General features: G+C 38.4%; 1 protein-coding gene across 8 annotated transcripts in view; it reads right to left on the bottom strand.

The window, feature by feature from the left end:
* TENM1 (teneurin transmembrane protein 1) overlaps positions 1-21,833 on the bottom strand; it is a 1,397,628-nt gene that overhangs the window by 1,317,337 nt on the left and 58,458 nt on the right. The window contains exon 1 of one of the 8 annotated variants that reach the window (XM_073361272.1): positions 6,730-6,805. The exons of the other annotated variants lie outside the window; for them this stretch is intronic. The gene's annotated coding sequence lies outside the window, so the exon portion shown is untranslated. Of the gene's footprint in view, positions 1-6,729; positions 6,806-21,833 lie in introns of those variants that run through there. 8 annotated transcript variants of the gene reach the window in all.

Genomic DNA, 21,833 nt, shown 5'->3' with positions numbered 1-21,833 from the left:
TTTTAAACCAATATAGAGTCTCAACCTTGGTCAAGTCATTTGTTTGCAATGGGGTGGACAGCATCAGCAACAAGCTCCCACAAACTCGCACACCCCAGGAGCTTGCACACCCCCACTTTTGCTTGGGGGCATGAGTGTTTCTGCAGCATGTGAGACCCCTCACAACAAGAGGGCCTCTGGTGATTACACATGGCCACTTTTAAAGAGACAGTGCCACAATATACGATATCTGTATGAATTTACCATGGGCTAAAGTGAAATATCCTTTAAATAAATTTTTGCTAGAAAATTTTGAGAAAAAGAACAGACAGTTTTTCAATGCTGTGTATGCGATTTTTTTTTAATCCTCATGGAAGAGGTCAGATTGAGAGCCTTTAAGTACTCTGTAGAGCCCCAAATAGGTACACAAGGGAGCAGCAGCAAGCAATCATTTCCAAACAGTCTTGCCTACATACACCATGAGGTCAACACTGAGGATCATGTTTAGAATGTAAGTGAGTGCCCATGACAATTCCCCCCGCGGCCTCTTTTGTGAGGATGCCAAAGATTCATAGGTTCGAATCTGTCAGCTATAGCTCAACTCAGCAGACTCCTCTGCAGCAAGACACACATTGGCTTCAACAGGAGTCTTGCCTCTGGGAAGATTAGAGGATCAGGCCCTTAGTGCCGCTTGTGGTGATGTTTTCTTTTCTCAGAAGTTTAAAAATCAAAAAATCACGCACTTCTTTTTCCTTTCAGAACCAATGAGCTATGAGATAGCTTCCTCAAGGCTGCAAACCATACCTGCATGCAGAGTGCAATAATTCAAACCATAAACATTCAGTCCTTACAATCTTGTACGGTGCTAGAAACAAACATTTAGACAGTCCTGCAAAACCATTTTTAAAGGCCAAGTAATTAAGCAGGGGAGCTATCATCTCAAAATGTACAGCAGTTTTAGCTGTGGTAGTGAGATCATCTGTGATAAATAAAATTAAGAATATTTTTAAACGTTCACGTAAAACCTTTTGGAGATATGTTAAAATACATATTAACTTGCTATTTCCTTTTACAACAGATGCTCATGAAAGGTATTAAAGAGAAGTTTTGTTATAAAATATATTACCACTGTCCAGGTCACTATTTTATTGTGCATGCTTGCCGTCTGTGTTGTGGCTACCCTTCCCAGTGAATGCTTGGTCTTATGGTGTTATACATCATGCAGAATAAATGCCATGTACATGATAAACACCTAATGATTTTTTAACAAAGTGAACTTGGGCAATGACAGCGTCACTTTCACTTCTTGTTGAAGGGACTCCATGGGCCTTATTCATAGTAAGGAAAAAGAACGTTCTGTGGCTGAAATGACATCTCACACAGTGTACATGTCAAAAGAAACATGTTAAATACATTCTGTATTAAAGTGACTCAATAACAAGACAGATGCATGTATACAATGGTGACCTAGGTTAGTGGCATTAGCATTTGATAGTTCAAGAGTATTAAAATTAGGACAGGCTAGAAATTTTCCAAAGGATCATTTTTCCATGGGAAAATGCTGATTTGTTGAAATTGTATTGATCTGCAGGAACATGACACTGACAAAATTCCAACAGAAACCTGCTTAGTTTCTTGTCAGATAATGCACATAGCACCACAGCAGTGCAAGCTTCCAGGATCTCAACTCCTAAGCAGCTCAGGCTCCCAGAAACCTGGAAGCCTGGAAGCCCCATCTTCCAAATTCATGGTCCCTCAGAAGCCCAGTCTCCAGTGGCCCCTGACTTTGCAGCAGCAGCAGCCCACCACACAGACTTCCATAGCACTGTAGCTTTCTGGTATCCCAAAGTGCCTTGCTCCTCAGCTGGAGAGTAGCCAGGTCTCCACACAGCACAGAGTCTCAAAAATTGTTCAAAAGGATAAAACAAAATACTGTTTTGACTTTTTCTGAACAAAATATTAAAATTCCTGTTTCATGGGGAAATTTGAAATTTAGTTTTTCATTCTGTTTTGGATTTTTTTTTTTAATTTTGGCATTTCCTATGGAATGGGAATTCCAGTTACCAGTCAGCTCTAATTAAAATACCTATTCACGGTGCAAGGAATCTTCTTCATGGAAGTAGTAAGTTAGGGTAATATAGTCTAACACCCAGGCTATAAAAATCACCAAAGATCTCTAGATAAGCAATCATTATTTGTATAATTACTGTAGTCTCATAGCAGTTTACCTAATCAAAGGGCATGATTTTACAAACACATGTACATGAGTAATTTTGTTCATGTGACTATTCCCATCAAAATCAGTGAGAATACTTATATGAGTAAAAACAACAAGGAGTCCAGTTGCACCTTAAAGACTAACAGATTTATTTGAGCATAAGCTTTCGTGGGTAAAGACCCAACTTCTTCAGATGTTAGGGTTAGGGTGGGGTTTTTACCCACGAAAACTTATGCTCAAATAAATCTGTTAGTCTTTAAGGTGCCACTGGACTCCTTGTTGTTTTTGTGGATACAGACTAACACAGCTACCCCCTGATACTTTATATGAGTCAAGTTATTCACACGCACAAGTGTTTGCCTAAATCTTATTCACCTGAAGATTTTGCATGCGCACACACACACAAATACGTACATGCACTGTACAAACTGTATAGAGACACAGGATTGGAAAATAACGTATCAACCAACAGCATACTTTTGAGACAAACTAAAGTCTTTTGTTTCCTGTTTAGTTTTTGTTGGAAAAGAGCACACATTGATTGATGTTACACTGATAAAATTCAGGCTGATTGCTGCATATGCTTACTGAGTAGTATGCCTATTCTGATAATCCCAACTTGATGATCACTTTAGATAAGCTATTACCAGCAGGAGAGTGAGTTTGTGTGTGTAAGGGGGTGAGAAAACCTGGATTTGTGCTGGAAATGGCCCACCTTGATTATCATGCACATTGTAGGGAGAGTGGTCACTTTGGATGAGCTATTACTAGCAGGAGAGTGAGTTTGTGTGTGTGGTTTTTGGAGGGGGGTGAGGGGGTGAGAGAACCTGGATTTGTGCAGGAAATGGCCCACCTTGATTATCACACACATTGTGAAGAGAGTGGTCACTTTGGATGGGCTATTACCAGCAGGAGAGTGAGTTTGTGGAGGAGGGGGGGGGGAGCGCAGGGTGAGAAAACCTGGATTTGTGCTGGAAATAGCCCAACTTGATGATCACTTTAGATAAGCTATTTCCAGCAGGACAGTGGGGTGGGAGGAGGTATTGTTCCATGGTCTCTGTGTGCATATAATGTCTTCTGCAGTTTCCACGGTATGCATCCGATGAAGTGAGCTCTAGCTCACGAAAGCTCATGCTCAAATAAATTGGTTAGTCTCTAAGGTGCCACAAGTACTCCTTTTCTTTTTGCGAAGACAGACTAACACAGCTGTTACTCTGAAACCTATTCTGATAATGTTGTCTTAATTACACTTTGTTAGATTCTCAGAGATCTTAAGGTAATGCCTCAGAAACAAATGTATTAATCAGTATTATAAGCAGCCAAATCAGGTGAACGGCTGAGAACCTAAAACTCTCATTGAAGTCTGTGGGCCAATTCATGAAGTCCTTTCCCTACACAAGCAAATTCCCATGGAATTCAGTGGGTGTTTGATTGAGTGAGGTCTTTAGGATTTAGCCCAGTGGATTTCGTAGAAGCTCAGCAGCAGCTCTTATGATCAGACTCATATGAGAGGTTGTCCATGAAAAGTGAGATTTTTCAAAAGCCCTCCATACCCGGGAGCTACTGCGTGCTTTTGAAAATCTGACTGTCTGTTTGGAGCTTACATTGGAGCTCCTGGGTACTGTTTTGAAACTCTAATCCCATATTTATTCCTTAGTGTTAAGTAGTCAATACTTTGTAGGGAGAGGATTATAGGATGCATGCATAATAATTATAGAAATATACCTCCTCTTGTTTAAATTGTGTACAAGTGATTCTTCAACCTGTAGTCATGTGAATAATCCATACTCATGCAAATAGCCCACTGCAGGTAATGGGATTCCTTGCATGTGAGTAAAAACTATTCAAGGGCATAAGGGGTCTACTCCTATCAACAAGCAACCATTATTACACACATGATTTATTGGTGTGTTTCTTATTAATGGATGACCTGATCCTATAAGTTGCTGAGCACACTCAAATCCCATTCAGGTTAATGGGCAAGATCTTGAGGTTATACCCAGTTCCTAATGCTGCCCCCACAAAAGTCAATCGAAAACTTTATATTGCCTTCAATGAAGCAGAATTGGGAGTTCAATTTTTAATCAGACCTTGCCTGGCAATGAAGTCAATGGGAATTGGCCTGAGCAGAAATTGAGCAAAGACCTCAGGATTTGGCCCAGTGGGATTTGAAATCTCTCAATACTGAACAAGACTAGGTCCTAATAGTTTGTGTATAATATAAAACAATATTTATATTGGAATGATTTGTGCCTGATCACAATCAGGGAGCTGGGATTGTTTAGCCTGCAGAAGAGAAGAATGAGGGGGGATTTGATAGCTGCTTTCAACTACCTGAAAGGGGGTTCCAAAGAGGATGGCTCTAGACTGTTCTCAATGGTAGCAGATGACAGAACGAGGAGTAATGGTCTCAAGTTGCAGTGGGGAAGGTTTAGATTGGATATTAGGAAAAACTTTTTCACTAAGAGGGTGGTGAAACACTGGAATGCGTTACCTAGGGAGGTGGTAGAATCTCCTTCCTTAGAGGTTTTTAAGGTCAGGCTTGACAAAGCCCTGGCTGGGATGATTTAACTGGGAATTGGTCCTGCTTTGAGCAGGGGGTTGGACTAGATGACCTTCTGGGGTCTCTTCCAATCCTGATATTCTATGATTCTATGATGTAGAGAGGAATCACACAGGGTCTGAATAATATAAATATAAATCAAGTGCTTTACAATTTAATCATATATTAATATAAAAGGGATTGATCTCTGTTCTTTTGTATTAATCAATTGGTTTTTAACCTGTAATTCTGCCCTCTAGAGCTGGTGTCTTACTTTTCAGCAAGCTGCAGTTCCAGCAGGAGGCTCAATGGCACCACCTGTAATTTATTTAGCCTATTTAATGCTGTAACTTTTCAACAGAGCAGGGTCCCTGAACCTCTTCCCCTTACAAAGAGCCATGCATGTCTATGGTGCTATACGAATGGTGAATACTTATTGATAAAAAGAAAGACACCTGCTGCCAGCACTTGGCTTAGAAATCCAAATTTCAACATAAAAATGTAATTTAAAAATGCATGTGAGCTTTCAGAAGGCTATGTTGAGTGGCATGGGTGCTGCTTCCTTTAGATTTCTCTATTTAATTTCCTCTGACACTTTGAATATTTCTATCCCCTTCCTCTTTTTGTTTTTATTTGTTAGACTCTCCCCTTGTCTTCCTTTCTTGTCCTTCAATCTCCCTCTGTCTTTCTCAAGCTCCCTCTGTCTGTCTCCCTCTGTCTTCTTAGAAAACAGATGAAATTCTTTCCCTTGTTGTAATCAACTAATAGCTCATACTATTTTTCTCTCAACTGTTCCTCTGTTACTTCATTGGAGTACCGTCCGGGTCCTCACTGTATTATGTTTTCTTTCTTGTTCGTTCATAAATTAAACAGCCCAAAAATGAAATCAGAGTTGGCAGGTTGTGATAACTAGCAATTTAGGGGCTTGTTGGTATCAAATTGAAAGGACATGTTCTGTTTGCTGGGGGAAGACAAAATGAGATTAATATCTTGAAAAGACACATTTGTTGGGAAGGCAACATAGATGGGGAAGAACTTTGGAGCAAGTTCGAAAGGAAAGTAGTTCTGTTTCTTTTAATCATCTTTGTGAAAGAGGGGGGCATTTGATTTACTCAAAGGATCATTTTGAAAACTGACACGCTAAGAAGCGCCACCAGGAAGATGCTGTGAATTTTATTTGACAGTTATATTTTTAACTATAAGTGGAATAATCTGATGGCAATTTTACTGAAGAGTGACATTTTTAGACCAAAATTTCACACTGTGAAAGCAGGTGTCCCCTCATACGTCAAAAGTGTTTGAAAATAAAAATACAAGACCACACATCACAAGTAGAGATGGTCAGGAAATTATTTTCCTGTCCTGTGAAAACTGTCAAGATATCTAACATTTTCTATCCTGAATCAGGACAAAAAGTCAACCTCAAATTTTCATAGTCCAAAAATAAAAACAAAATAAAAAGTTAGGGTCAAAGAATTTCATTTTGATTTCAACTATTTTAAAAACTATAATTAACTTGTATGTCAAAACAAAGTCATTTCAAACCAGAGAACTGGGTTTTTTTGTTTTGTGAGAGCACAATAGTTTGATAACTTCAGAGTTTTTCAAAAATATCTGAGTCAAAATTTGTTGAAACCAACCCTTTCCCACAAAAAGTTTTGATATCAATGAATCAGCATTTCTGACAAAAAACATTTAGTCTTACTTTCCAACCAGCTCTAGTCATAAGGCCTGATTTTCTTCCCCCTGAATCAATGGGAATTTTGCCATTTACTTTAATGGGATCATGGATGGAGGATAGCTAATATGATGCCATTTTTTTAAAAAGGCTCCAGAGGCGATCCCGGCAATTACAACTAATAAGCCTAACTTCAGTACCAGGCAAATTGGTTGAAACTACAGAAAAGAACAGAATTATCAGACACATATATGAACATGATTTGTTGGAGAAGAGTCTACATGGTGTTTGCAAAGGGAAATCATGCCTTACCAATGTACTAGAATTCTTTGAGAGGGTCCAACAAGCAAGGGAGATCCATTGGATACAGTGTACTTAGATTTTCAGAAAACCTTTGACAAGGTCCCTCACCACAGGCCCTTAAGCAAAGTAAGCTGTCACAGGATAAGAGGGAGGTCCTCTCATGGATTGGTAACTGGTTAAAAAACAAGAAACAAAGGATAAAAATAAATGATCAGTTTTCAGAATGGAGAGAATTAAATTGAGGTGTCTCCCTGGGGTTTGTACTGGGATAAGTCCTATTCACCGTATTCATAAATGATCTGGAAAAAGGGGTAAACAGTGAGGTGGCAAAATTTGCAGATGATACAAAACTACTCAAGATAGTTAAGTCCCAAGCAAAGTGCAAAGAACTACAAAAGGATCTCACAAAACTGGGTGACTGGGCAACAAAATGGCAGATGAAATTCAATTTTAATAAATGCAAAGTAATGTACATTGGAAAACATAATCCCAAGTATGCATCTAAAATGATGGGGGTCTAAATTAGCTGTTACCACTCAAGAAAGAGATCTTGGAGTCATTGTGGATAGTTCTCTGAAAACATTCACTCAATGTGCCGTGGCAGTCAAAAAAGCTAACAGAATTTTGTGAATCATTAGGAAAGGGATAGATAATAAGACAGAAAATATCATATTGCCTCTACATAAATATATGGAATGCTCACATCTTGAATACTGCATGCAGATCTGGTTGCCCCATCTAAAAAAAATGATGCATTAGAATTGGAAAGGGTACAGAAAAGCGCAACAAAAATGATTAGGGGTATGGAACATGTTCCATATGAGGAGAGATGAATAAGACTGGGACTTTTCAGCTTGAAAAGGAGATGACTAAGAGGGGATATGATAAAGGTCTATAAAATCATGACTGGTGTGGTGAAAGTAAATAAGGAAGTGTTATTTACTGCTTCTCATAAACACAAGAACTAGGGGTCACCAAAATAAATTTATTGGCAGCAGGTTTAAAACAAACAAAAGGAAGTATTTCTTCACATAATGCACAGTCAACCTGTTAACTCTTTGCCAGAGGATGTTGTGAAGGCCAAGACTATATAACTGGGTTCAAAAAAGAACTACATAAATTCATGGAGGATAGGTCCACCAATGGCTATTAGCCTGGATGGGCAGTGATTCAAAACCATGCTCTGAAGTGTCCCTAGCCTCAGTTTGCCAGAAGCTTGGAATAGGCAACAGGGGAGGATCACTTGATGATTACCTGTTCTGTTCATTCCCTCTGAAGCACCTGGCATTGGCCACTGCTGGAAGACAGAATACTGGGCTAGATGGACCATTGGTCTGACCCAGTGTGGCCATTCATATGTTCTTAAGCATTGGGATCCTGTACTAAAATTACCAGATCTCAATGACTAATTCATAACAAATAACTTATTCATGTATCACCCCTTTTATTCATGTATCACCCACAAGCATATACAAAATAAAATTCAGAAAGTTGCTATTGGAAACTGAGAAAGAAAATTTTTTACAGCTTTCATTTACTTGCTATTTTGACATCTAATATTCAAAATTCAAGCTTTATTGCTTGCTTTTGCTTGATCATATATGTCACATGGTATTTCTGTTTCTTACCTATGTTGACAGAGCTAGGCTACGTATACAGGTTTCAAAGTCACTAACTCTCTCATTGAAAGAATATCCACAATTACATCATTAAGGGAACCAACAGGCCAGAAGCTGCACATGTGTTGTTTAATTTGATCTGGTTAGTTTGCCTGGACTCTTCTCACCTTGTCATGGAGTGAAAGTTTTAATGGTAATCTGTTAAATTGGAGTTGTTTCAGCATAAAACGCAAAGTATTAAAAAAACAGTAGCAAGCTTTAACCTGAAACCACACTTCTCTTTAAGTCCTGAAAGTGTAAGAAAGGGAAATATCTAAATTGCTACAGCTAGATTGTGCTCACAGTGAGTAGTCCCCTACTGATCTATTCACTCCCTTGAATTCAGTAGGAGAGCCTGTTAATCAGTACAAGAAAGGGTGCCTCAGTCTTCCCCTTACCAATGATCTTCCTGGAAACAGCTATGCTATGTATAGTAGAACTTGTCATATGATGGCAGAGTCATTAGAATCAGCTACAATCTAGCACAAGGAAAGAAATGGTAAAGTGTCTGGAAGAGGAAAATCTATACAAAAGTCAGGGAAAAGAATGATGGAGCTAAAACAAATAAATGCACAAAACTAGTTTTTCCTATCTAGCCACTTTTCAGATCAAAATATACATAAATCTAGTTAAAATTAAAAAACATCCCCTTGTCCCCTTTTCTCTATGAATTTTTCCAGCCTGGAAAGCCCATTTGCCTGCTTCTCCACACGCATCTCTGTGCTGCCTTTGACAATGCTCCTTATGCAAGCAGTGCTCCTTGAACTGATCTATAAGGCCATTACTCTCCTCTGTCAAATCCATCCTCAAGGCCCACAGCTGCTATGATGCCTACAAGAAACCAGTCTACCAATGGTGGCTAGCTGGTGCAGCAGTTGGGAAGAGCTGACTTATTATAACCCCCCACTTACAATGACTTGTAACCATCAAACAATGTAACCAGCTGTCTGAGCTCAACTGTATAAACAATCTCTCCTGCTCTCTCCAATAAGTGGAAAAATCCCAGATGCATGGGTACTATTTTTCGGGGGGGGAGGGGCAGGAAGTAGCCTTATATACAAGGCCCTGCTCCTGTCAAATAGGTCACCCCCTTTCAAAGGCACAGACCTCAGCAAAAGATAATACAGTGCTAGTGAGGAGTTCTTTATGTAAAGGCTTATTAACATGGTGATTTGGGAAGAGCATTCTGTTCATGTTATTTAAAATGTATGAAAGTCTTCCTACTCATGCTCTAAATAGCATGCTACAAACCACCCTCAACTATGATATTTATTAGGCTTTGCAACTAGGCTGCAAGATAAAAATCACAACTTTTCATGGTAAATGTAACTGATCAATAAAGAAAATTAAATTGCTTTTTAAGATGTCTTTGTTGACAAGCAAAATTGGAATCATCCATTATGAACCAGGGACAGCTTTTAAGATCCTTTGTTACACAACCCATCTAAGAGCTCATTCACTTAAATCCAAGAGGAAACACCTACAGATCCTTGCTAGAAGTGTTCAATAAGAACATCCTGCTTTGATAATGTTAATTCTTGTAGGCTTGTAGTTAATTCTTGTAGTCTTGTAAAGACACCAGTTGCTAAGTGGGAACTGTTGCAACTGATAATGTAATCAAAACCTGGATAGGAGGAAAGAGACTTTTTAGTCCCAAGTCACCTAAAATACATACTACAGTCCATTATGAGCTTAACTTTAATTTAGCAATTAATTGCATCAAAGTTATGGCAAGCAAATCTGAGTGCACCCCTTTGGAAATAAAAGTAGGAGGGATAAACTGAGTAGCTCCATTTTAGCACTGCATTGCATTGAGGGTAATTCTGTAAAGAATCTGCATCCTTGTCATGCATGCTTAGCAGCTCATCTGGAGTGATATGCATGTATCCCTCCCTCCACATCATTTTTAGATAAACTGTTTGGGGCATCCTGTGACCCAAGAGGGCTACATAACTGATAGTCTGTCTAAACTGAACTCTGAGCTATTAAATATTATACACAAGAACAAACCCATCAGAAGAGCTATAAAATTCTCCTATTTCGAGCCTCACCACAAAGATTTATACCTGAAATCTCACTGCAATCATAACTGCCTAAATACCAAACTAAGTTTTGTTTGTGTATTAATCAAAATGACCCTTTGAGGAACAGCAATTATCCTGAATGCTTTCCATGCTCAAGTGGAATCATCCTGGATATGTCTACAGAGCCTCTTCATTTCAATTTATTGAATTGGTATTTCATTTGCTGACCATTAATATGTTTTTAAAAATAGACCTGTGTAACATGATTTAAACTGTCACTATGGAAACATGACTGAATATTCTGAAGTTGACTGGTGTGTTCATTAAACCTTTATTACCAGCATATACCTACAGGTTATTATAAACTTCATTGCAAAGAAAGATGATACCTTAAAACTCTCCTGCTCTTTAAAACTATCACATGCAAAGTCATTCACTACAATTATGCAAGTATCAAAAGTAGTGACAAGATGGAAAGTGATATCAGAATCTTTGCAATTGCCAGAAAATGATTTATTTCAAATGCATTCACACTGTTGCACTTACCGTTGTGCCAGTTAATAACTATTTAGGATTTTGTTACATATAGAGATATTTTCAGTACTTTTTCTCTCATTTGACCCAGTGTCTGCAATTTTCAGCAGTCCCAGGGAAAAAGACAGACACTTAAGAAAAGTTACATTTTAAGAACAAAGTACTATGTTCTTATTCATAAATATTTGATATCAACAAATTCTCTCATATTGCCTATGAAATTCACTGAATACACTACAGCCGAAATATCTATAAAGTGATACACTCATTTTAGAAATACAAAAGTATCTTTGTGAAATCAAAGGTGTGATGTTGCAGTCCTCCTACTGGACATTTCTTTTAAAATTACTTTCTTTTTTAAAAAAATCAATGGGCGAAATCCTATCCCATTGAGGTCAATGGGAGTTTGTTTTTGACTTCAAAGGGGCCAGAGTTTCATCCAATGTGTTTATACACAGTAGTGCATTTTATCTTCAGATCATTTTATGACCATCAGTGAGTTATAACTGCTTGAAAAACTCTGAAGTTGGGTGAGGATTACTATCCCTATTTGTGGAAGCCAAGACACAAAGAGACGGGAGGTGTCTCACAGCCCAGGGGAAGGGGTGAGGGGAAAGGGGTTGCTATTCCACCTTTGCACCATCCCAAACATAGGCTGCTCCAGGGGCCAGAGAGGCATCAGTATAACTTTCGGTATGTCTACACTTCAAGCTGGATGTGTAGCTAGAAAGTATATAGTGAAAATAGAAAGGAGCATAAACTCTGGCAAGTCAAGTGTAAACGTATAATTAGGCAGACCAAAAAAGAATTTGAAGAGCAACTAGCAAAAGACACAAACTAACAGCAATTTTTTTTTAAAGTTCATCAGAAGCAGGAAGGCTGGCAGACAATCAGTGGGCCACAGGATGGCTGAAGTGCTATAGTAGCACTCAAGGAAGACAAAGCTATTGCAGATAACTTAAATGGATTCTTTGCATTGGCTTTCACTGCAGAAGGCATGAGGGAGATTCCCACATCTGAGCCATTCTTTTTAGATGACAAATCTGAGGAAATGTCCCAGAGTGAGAGGTGTCAGTAGAGGAGGTTTTGGAACAAACTGGTAAATTAAACAGTAATAAGTCTCCAGGACCAGAGGTTATTCACACAGTAATTCTGAAAGAACTGAAATATGAAATTGCACAACTAACAGTGGTATGTAACCTATTGCTTAAAACAGGCTCTGTACCAAATGACAGGAAGATAGCTATTGTAACTCCAATTTTTAAAAAAGACTCCAGGGACAATCCTGGCAATTACAGATCGGTAAGCCTAGCTTCAGTACCAGGCACATTGGTTGAAACTGTAGTAAAGAACAAAATTATCAGACCCATATATAAACACGGGACATTGGGAAAGAGTCACCATAGGTTTTGTAAAGGGAAATCATGCCTCACCAACCTATTAGAATTCTTTGAGGATGTCAACAAACACATGGACAAGGGTGATGCAGTGGATATAGTGTACTTGAACTTTCAGAAAGCCCTTGACAAGGTCCCAAGCAAAGTTTCTTAATCAAAGAAAGAATTCATGGGATGAGAAGGAAGATCCTCTCATGGATCAGTATCTGGTTAAAAGATAGGAAACAAAGGGTAGTAATAAATGTTCAGTTTTCACAGTGGTGAGAGGTAAATAGCAGGTACCCCAAAGACTTGTACTGGGACCAGTGCTGCTCAACATATTAATAAATGATCTGGAAAAAGGGATTAAACAGTGATGTGGCAAAGTTTGAAGATGATAAGAAATTACTCAAGATAGTTAAGTCCAAAGCTGACTATGAAGAATTACAAAGGATCTCACAAAACTAGGTGACTGGGCAAGAAAATGGGAGGTGAAATTCAATGTTGATAAATGCAAAGTAATGCATGTTGGAAAACATTATCCAAACTATACACACAAAATGATGGAGTATAAATTAGCTTTTACCACTCAAGAAAGATCTTGGAGTCATTGTGGATAGATCTCTGAAAACATCTGTTTGATGTGCAGCAGCAGTCAAAATAGCTAACAGAATGGTAGCATCCATTGGGAAAGGGTTAGATAACAAAACAGAAAATATCATAATGCCACTATATAAATCCATGGTATGCCCACCTCTTGAAAACTGCATGCAGTTCTGGTCACCCCATCTCAAAAAAGATACTAGAAATGGAAAAGATACAGAGAAGGGCAACCAAAATGATTAGGTGTATGGAACAGCCTCCATATGAGGAGAGATTAAAGAGACCATTGAGGGTTTTGATAGAGGTCTATAAAATAATCAACGGTGTGTAGAAAGTGAATAAGGAAGTGTTATTTACCCCTTTATATAAGACAGGAACTCAGGGTCACCCAATGAAATTAATAGGCAGCACAGTTACAACAAACAAGGAAGTATTTCTTTACACAATGCAAAGTCAACCTGTTGGACTCATTCCCAGGGGCTGTTGTGAAGGCCAAAAGTATAACTGGGTTCAAAAAAGAATTAGGTAAGTTCATGGAGGACAGATCCATCAATGTCTATTAGCCAAGATGGTCAACAATGCTAGCCCATGCTTTGGGTGTCCCTAAACATCTGACTGCCAGACGCTGGGACTGGACAACAGTGATGGAACACTCAATAATTGCCTTGTCCTGTTCATTCCCTCTGAAGCATCTGACACCAGCCACTGTCAGAAGCAAGGATACTGGGCTAGATTTACTGTTGGTCTGAACCAGTATGGCCATTGTTATGTAAATTCCAGCTCAAAAAGACTTGCCTGTGCTATCTGTGATCAAACTAGCACTGTAAAAATAGAAGTGTAGCTGCAGTGATGTAAGCAGCAGGAGGAGCTAGCCACCCAGAGTACTGCCCAATACACAAAAAGGCAGCTTTACACCTGTCTCTGCAATGCCTACACAAGGGGACTTCTTCCCCAGCCACTTTAGCGCCCTCTATGCCACTTCAGCCCTCTTACCTCTTAAATGTAAAAGGGGCAGAGCAAAGGTGAGGCACTCACCCTGGGTGACTTGCTTAAAGCCACAGAGGAAGCTGCTATCAGAACCAACAAGACTGAAGAATAAAGAGCTTCTAGGTCTGTGCTCAAGACCACATTTCTTATTTTCTCAGATATGACCTACTTGCTCACGGAAGATCTTGACTGACTGGAAATGTAACTCCTCTATTTATCAGTAGAAGTCAATGGCAAATCTTCAGTTGATCACAGTTTATATCTCCCTACATGGGGAACAAAATGTTGATAGAGGGCTCTCCAATCAAGCAGTCAAAGCTATAACAAGATCAAATGGCTGGAAGTAGAAGCTAGATATATTAAAATTGGAAAAAAGGTGCAAATTTTTAAGAGGGAGGTTAATAATTATGGGGACAACCTGCCAAGGGTTGAGGTAGTTTCTTCATCACTGAAAAAACTTTAAATCAAGAAGATTGGATGTTTTTCTAAAAGATACATTCTAGTTCAGCTGGAATTAATTGATAGAAGTCCTTTGGCCTTCATTATGCAGGAGGTCAGACTAGGCAATGACAGTGGTCCCTCTGGCCTTAGAATCCATGAATCCAATTGTCTTCCATGGAAACAGTATTAGGCCTAGAACAGATGCATGATGGATAGTAGATGAGTAATTACTTTGGACTAAATTTTGTAGTAAATATTCAGGAGAAACTTTCATTGAGGACAGCACAATTTGCTTCTAGATTAGTAACATTGCAGCAGTTAAACAAATCCCACGTTTTGTCACACACTTTCACGTGCTACCAAAGACAAGTGGAAAAGCTTTCAAAGTTTAGCATGTTCACTTTGAGCAGTTAGTTCAGCTCTTGCTTTTAATTAGAACATTGTTTTCTTATAATCATTTTCACTTTCTAATAAAATGAGTCCCAGCCACAGAAATTGTTTTTGAATTCAAAACTATTCTTGCACCTTCAGTGTTTTGGGAGCATATAGGTTTTAGGTTCAGCTCATTAGAGAGCAAGGGGCCAGATATGATAGTAAAATCTGTCTTTGGATTCTGATATTCCATCAGATCCTTAGCACCATCAATATAAAAAGGCTTTCAAAGACAAATCAGGGACAGCTCAGTATTCTATTTTGCCAAGGCTGCATCTCCCCTCCCCCGCCTTAGCATCTGCACCTGCTTGAATTTAATTGATAGTTCACTGCTATACTAATTCCAGTTCAGACAGACATGTCTCTCATATAACATTGTTAGAAATGTGAGTTTAAGACATATCCAAGAAATCAATTCCCTATGGATGTTACAAACTCTGATTCTCACAGTCACCAGCTGTTGATTATGAGCCTTTTGTTTTATGATCTGATATTGAAAGCCAAATCCTCTGAGCCTCATTCATGAAAACTCTAAGACCGTCGTGCCTGTGGTCAGCTCACTGCAGGATCAGGGCCCAAACCTGTGATCAAAAGAGAGACACCTAATGCAAATAAATATCCTTTAGGAGAACAGCGAGAATAATGAGGAGAGGAAAAGCCAAAGCCAGATAATGTGCCTGGAGTATTCATGGATGGGGCAATATAGCAATAAATTGAGACAGGCTGAAATACTGTGGAAATAATTCCTGTCTAATGTGCAGTTTAGATACAAAACTGATGGCAGGGCCCCTCTGAAGCCCCATAAAGTGAATTATTATGCAATAATTGACACCTTGTTGCACCTGGCTGTGAGGGTAACTTTTGTTTTTATTGCAATATACAGAAAGCAAATGAAAAAGTTTTAAAATTTGTAAAAACACAGGTTACAGCTGTGGCATATTAAATGTTAATACATTTCAAATTTGTGATGCTGTTTGGGTTTTGGGTGGGGATTTTGGACTTTCTAGTTTTGTATAAGACTTTAAATATACACAATTATTTTACCTTAATGATATCATTCTCATTGTGTAAAAGTTCCAACTATGTAACATTGATATGCTCCCCTTTTTGGGCATTCATTTCCCACAAACACTTGATAATCCAGTGGAAAAAAGTGGATACATTTTTTTTTAAATGTCTATATTAAAAATCATTACTGAAAGTCAGAAAACTCTTCAGAAGTAAGAGAACCATTAAACATCACATGGCTACAGCGGAGCCAAATCTGTAATAATAAATTCAGATAGAGATAAGCATTTGTGAATTCAGTTTTCTCATTGAGCTTTACAACTTGTGTTAAAGTACACATTCAGTTAAAGCCACACAAAGTCTTACAGTGGTTTTACAACAATTTAACTTCACTGGTTTCACACGTGTTTCTCCTGTTAACCCTACCAAAACTGAGAGGAGAATCAAACCAAACACTTCAGACCCATATCATGAAAAATATTAAATTTTCACAAACTAATATCCAAAAATTACATTATGTCCCCTTGTTTGCCCTAGTTTTCATTCCCAATTATATTTCACTGTGTTGCCATAGGTTCATTGGACCTTTCATACAGATATACCGTATAATGCTATGATTTCTCATTAAGTTGTATTTCACGTTGTCTATAACAGCCTAAATGAGTATCTCCTATCCATCTTCCATGTGCTATGCAGAGTGCAATGCAGTTTATACACAGATAGTTCATAGCCTTGCTTTAGTTAGCCTGTCAACTGTGCTTTCCCCTCTCACCACAGAAAAACATGATCAATCCCTGCGGAATGGCACTTAACACTAACCTGTTTTGTCACTCCACATAGACTAACATGTCTTCTATCTGTTTCTTCATTCTCAGAGGCCAGAAAGACAACACATGGACACTTCTGCAATTATTTCAAGGCTGCTAGTTAATTCATTTCTTAAACAAGGTAGGGACATGTAGGTGCCAGCTTTACTAGGGGCACTTAAATCACTCAGTACAGTGTCAAACCCTACAACTTCTCATGTCTAATTGTCATGGTGTCAAATCTCAATGTGGTATTATTTAGGGCTGTTGATTAATCGCAGTTAACTCACATTAAAAAAAATTAATCACGATTACAAAAAAATATCATAATTAATCACAGTTCTAATTGCACTGTTAAACAATAGAATACCAACTGAAATTTATTAAATATTTTGGATGTTTTCTACATTTTCAAATATATTGCTTTCAATTACAACACAGAATACAAAGTGTACAGTGCTCACTTGATATTATTTTTATTACAAATTTTTGCACTGTAAAAATGATAAACAAAATAAATAGTATTTTTCATTCACCTCATACAATACCATAAAAGTGCAACTTACAAAAGTTGATTTTTTTGTTATGTAACTGCACTCAAAAGTAAAACAATGTCAAACTTTAGAACCTACAAGTCCACTCAGTCCTACTTCTTGTTCAGCCAATCACTAAGATAAACAAGTTTGTTTACATTGACAGGAGATAATGCTGCCAGTTTCTTATTTACAATGTCACCTGAAAGTGAGAAAAGGCACTTTTTTAGCCTGCATTGCAAGGTATTTCATGTCTGATATGCTAAACGCTCGTACGCCCCTTCATGCTTCAGCCACCATTCCAGAGGACATGCTTCCATGCTGATGACACTCATTAAAAAAAATAAGCATTAATTAAATCTGTGACTGAACTCCTTGGGGGAGAACAATATGTCTCCTGCTCTGTTTTACCTGCATTCTGCCATATTTCATGTTATAGCAGTCTTGGATGATGACCCAGCACATGTTGTTCATTTTAAGAACACAGCAGATTTCATAAAACACAAAGTAGGTACCAATGTGAGATTTCTAAAGACAGCTACAGCACTCAACCCAAGGTTTAAGAATCTGAAGTGCTTTCCAAAATCTGAGAGGCATGAGGTGTGAAGCATGCTTTCAGAAGTCTTAAAAGAGCAACACTCCGTTGCGGAAACTACAGAACCCAAACCACCAAAAGAGAAAATCAACCTTTTGCTGGTGGCATCCTGACTCAGATGATGAAAGTGAACATGCGTCAGACTGCTTTGAATCACTATCGAGCAGAACACCTCATTAGCATGGACTCATGTGCCCTGGAATAGTGGTTGAAGCATAGAAGGGACTAATGAATCTTTAACGCATCTGGCACGTAAATATCTTGTGACACCGGCTACAACTGTGCCATATGAACACCTGTTCTCACTTTCAGGTGACACTGTAAACAAGAAGCAGGCAGGATTATCTCCTGCGAACATAAACAAAGTAGTTTGTCTGAGTGACTGGCTGAACAAGAATTAGGACTGAGTGGACTTGTAGGCTCTAAAGTTTTACATTGAATGAAGTTATTTTTGTATATAATTCTGCATTTGTAAGTTCAACTTTCATGATAAAGAGATATTATTACAGTACTTGTATGAGGTGAATTGAAAAATACTATTTCTTTTGATTTTTATAACAAATATTTGTAATAAAAATTAATATAAAGTGAGCATGGTACACTGTGTTGTAATTGAAATCAATATATTTGAAAATGTAGAAAATATATCATCCAAAAATATTTAAATAAATGGTATTCTATTATTAACATAGTAATTAATTGCGCAATTAATTTTTTTAATTGCTTGACAGCCCTAGTATTATTCTTTCTTCAATCTAGGTAAGAGACTCAGACTCATAGATATTAAGGTCAGAAGGGACCATTATGATCATCTAGTCTGACCTCCTGCACAATGTAGGCCACAGAATCTCACCCACACACTCCTGCAATAAACCTCTCACCTATGTCTGAGCAATTGAAGTCCTCAAATCATGGTTTAAAGACCTCAAGGTGCAGAGAATCTTCCAGCAAGTGACCCATGCCCCATGCTGCAGAGGAAGGCAAAAAAACCCCAGGGCCTCTTCCAATCTGCCCTGGAGGAAAATTCCTTCCCGACCCCAAATATAGTGATCAGCTGAACCCTGAGCATGTGGGCAAGATTCACCAGCCAGATACCCAGGAAAGAATTCTCTGTAATAACTCAGAGCCCACCCCATCTAACATCCCATCACAGGCCATTGGGCCTATTTGCCATGAATAAAGATCAACTAATTGCAAAATTCATGTTATCCCATCACACCATCTCCTCCATAAACTTATTGTGTTTAATCTTGAAGCCAAATAGGTCTTTTGTCCCCACTGCTTCCCTTGGAAGGCTGTTCCAGAATTTCACTCCTCTGATGGTTAGAAACTTTCATCTAATTTCAAGTCTAAACTTCCTGATGGCCAGTTTATATCCATTTGTTCTGGTGTCCACATTGGTACTGAGCTTAAATAATTTCTCTCCCTCCCTGGTATTTATCCCTCTGATATATTTATAGAGAGCAATCATATCTCCCCTCCCTTCTTTTAGTTAGGTTAAACAAGCCAAGCTCCTTGAGTCTCCTTTCATAAAACAGGTTTTCCGTTCCTTGGATCATCCTAGTAGCCCTTCTCTGTACCTGTTCCAGTTTGAATTCATCCTTCTTAAACGTGGGAGACCAGAACTGCACACAGTATTCCAGATGAGGTCTCACCAGTGCCTTGTATAAAGGTACTAACACCTCCTTATCTCTACTGGAAATACCTTGCCTGATGCATCCCAAGACTGCATTATCTTTTTTCACGGCCATATCACACTGGTGGCTCATAGTCATCCTGTGGTCAACCAATACTCCAAGGTCCTTCTCCTCCTCCATTATTTCTAATTGATGCGTCCCCAGCTTATAACGAAAATTCTTGTTATTAATCCCTAAATGTATGACCTTACGCTCCTCACTATTAAATTTCATCCTATTACTATTACTCCAGTTTACAAGGTCATCCAGATCCTCCTGTATGATATCCTGGTCCTTCTCTAAAATGGCAATACCTCCCAGCTTCGTGTCATCAGCAGACTTTATTAGCACACTCCCACTTTTTGTGCTGAGGTCAGTAATAAAAAGATTAAATAAGATTGGTCCCAAGACTGATCCCTGAGGAACTCCATTGGTAACCTCCCTCCAGCCTGACGGTTCACCTTTCAGTATGACCCGCTGTAGTCTCCCCTTCAACCAATTCCTTATCCACCTTTCAGTTTTCATATTGAGTCCCATCTTTTCCAATTTAACTAATAATTCCCCATGTGGCACCGTATCAAACGCCTTACTGAAATCTAGGTAAATTAGATCCACTACATTTCCTTTGTCTAAAAAATCTGTTACTTTCTCAAAGAAGGAGATCAGGTTGGTTTGGCACGATCTACCTTTTGTAAAACCATGTTGTATTTTGTCCCATTTACCATTGACCTCAATGTCCTCAGCTACTTTCTCCCTCAAAATCTTTTCCAAGACCTTGCATACTACAGATGTGAAACTAACAGGCTTGTAGTTACCCATATCACTTTTTTTTCCCTTTCTTAAAAATAGGAACTATGTTAGCAATTCTCCAGTCATACGGTATAACTCCTGAGTTTACAGATTCATTAAAAATTCTTGCTAATGGGCTTGCAATTTCAGGTGCCAATTCCTTTAATATTCGTGGATGAAGATTATCTTGGCCCCCCGATTTAGTCTGATTCTCCTCTTATTTACACTAGCTTTACACCTCTGTTAGTTCATTAACTTCAATGTGGTTACATCTCATCTTTGCTGCTCTACATGAAAGGAAAATCAAAAGGTTTTAAACATTATCAGTATGCCATGACACAGAGAGTACTTATGAATCAATATACTCTTACTATCAAAAAGAATAATACAAAGGTATTAAATTTTACAATACAAGTTCAATGATCCTTACTTTTATATGGTGTTACACCTACAAGTATGGTAGCATGCAAAAATGTATTACTCAATTACAGTAGCTTGTATAACTGATGACCAACATCTATGTGACCATGGAATCATTACAAGAATCATTTATGTGAAGATAGAGGAGTGGAGTAATAACCCTCCCCCCATTTTATGTATTACGTACGTATACTTTATAGGGTCAATGGGACTGGGTAGGAACAAGCCTGGGTCCAGCATCCACACAGTTCACTTCCTTTCACATTTTCTAACTAGACACAAGATCAATCCCTCCATTCATTCAATCGGTTTCTCATCTCAACCACTTTCTGCCACATGTCTATTTAAAGTGTAAATTCTCAGAGAAAAGATTTTTTCTTTAGTCTGGTCTGTAAAATGCCTGGCATAGTGGTGGCACTATGCAAATACTAAATAACAAAACACCTACCACTTGTAAAGGGTGGGATGTGGAGGTGCAGAGGAGCAGTTAAAGCAGAAGTAGTGGTGGGCGTAGGGATGGTAACTTTGGTTGGATGAATTCCTGGAGGTTTCCTCACATGGCATTATCTTTAATTAAAGATTAATTTTTTAATTCCTGGAAACTCCAGAACAACCCTGGAGAGTTGGCAATCCTAGGTGCTTTCAGAGGTAGGAGAGTATATTTGCATTGCCCTCATTCCCTTCTCCTAAATGTCATTGTGGGTGAAGGCATTGGTCCAACTTGGCCTCTCTCTTCTCTGTGGCTGAGCTTTTTAAACACTGCCCTATCTATGAGGGAAACTTCCTATTTTGCCAAGCAGCCTCTTTAAAATTCTTCCCTGGTTCACTAAACATTAGTCTTCCAGGGAAGGAACTGTCCAGTGCATTAGTACATCAAGGGTGCACTGAGCTCGCTGCTGTAAAATGGGCTGGCTGGAAAAACAGTGTAATGTTTAAAGTGTATTTTAAGACAATTTACTTTGACATTTTTAATAAATCACGAAAACCTGCCTTTCACTGTATGAGCTCTTCAACTTTCTTTTAAAAACAAAACAAAACCTTAATCTGGAGGTCTCAAGTTCTCCACAGGGCTTCTTTAATGCCAAATAGTTGTTCATTAAATATGAGCCAATGTTGGCTGTTAATCAGAAAATAGAATTATGTCTGGAGAGGGAAGCTAAGTGGCTGTCCATTTTAGTTATTAACATTCTCTCCCATTTATTTAGTGTTAAAGCTTCCTCTTTCTGTTATT

The sequence above is a fragment of the Lepidochelys kempii genome, chromosome 9 (assembly GCF_965140285.1).
Source record: "Lepidochelys kempii isolate rLepKem1 chromosome 9, rLepKem1.hap1, whole genome shotgun sequence".
Taxonomy (NCBI): domain Eukaryota; kingdom Metazoa; phylum Chordata; order Testudines; family Cheloniidae; genus Lepidochelys; species Lepidochelys kempii.
The sequence above is the reverse complement of the archived record's forward strand: the minus strand, read 5'-3'. Positions and strand labels throughout refer to the sequence as shown.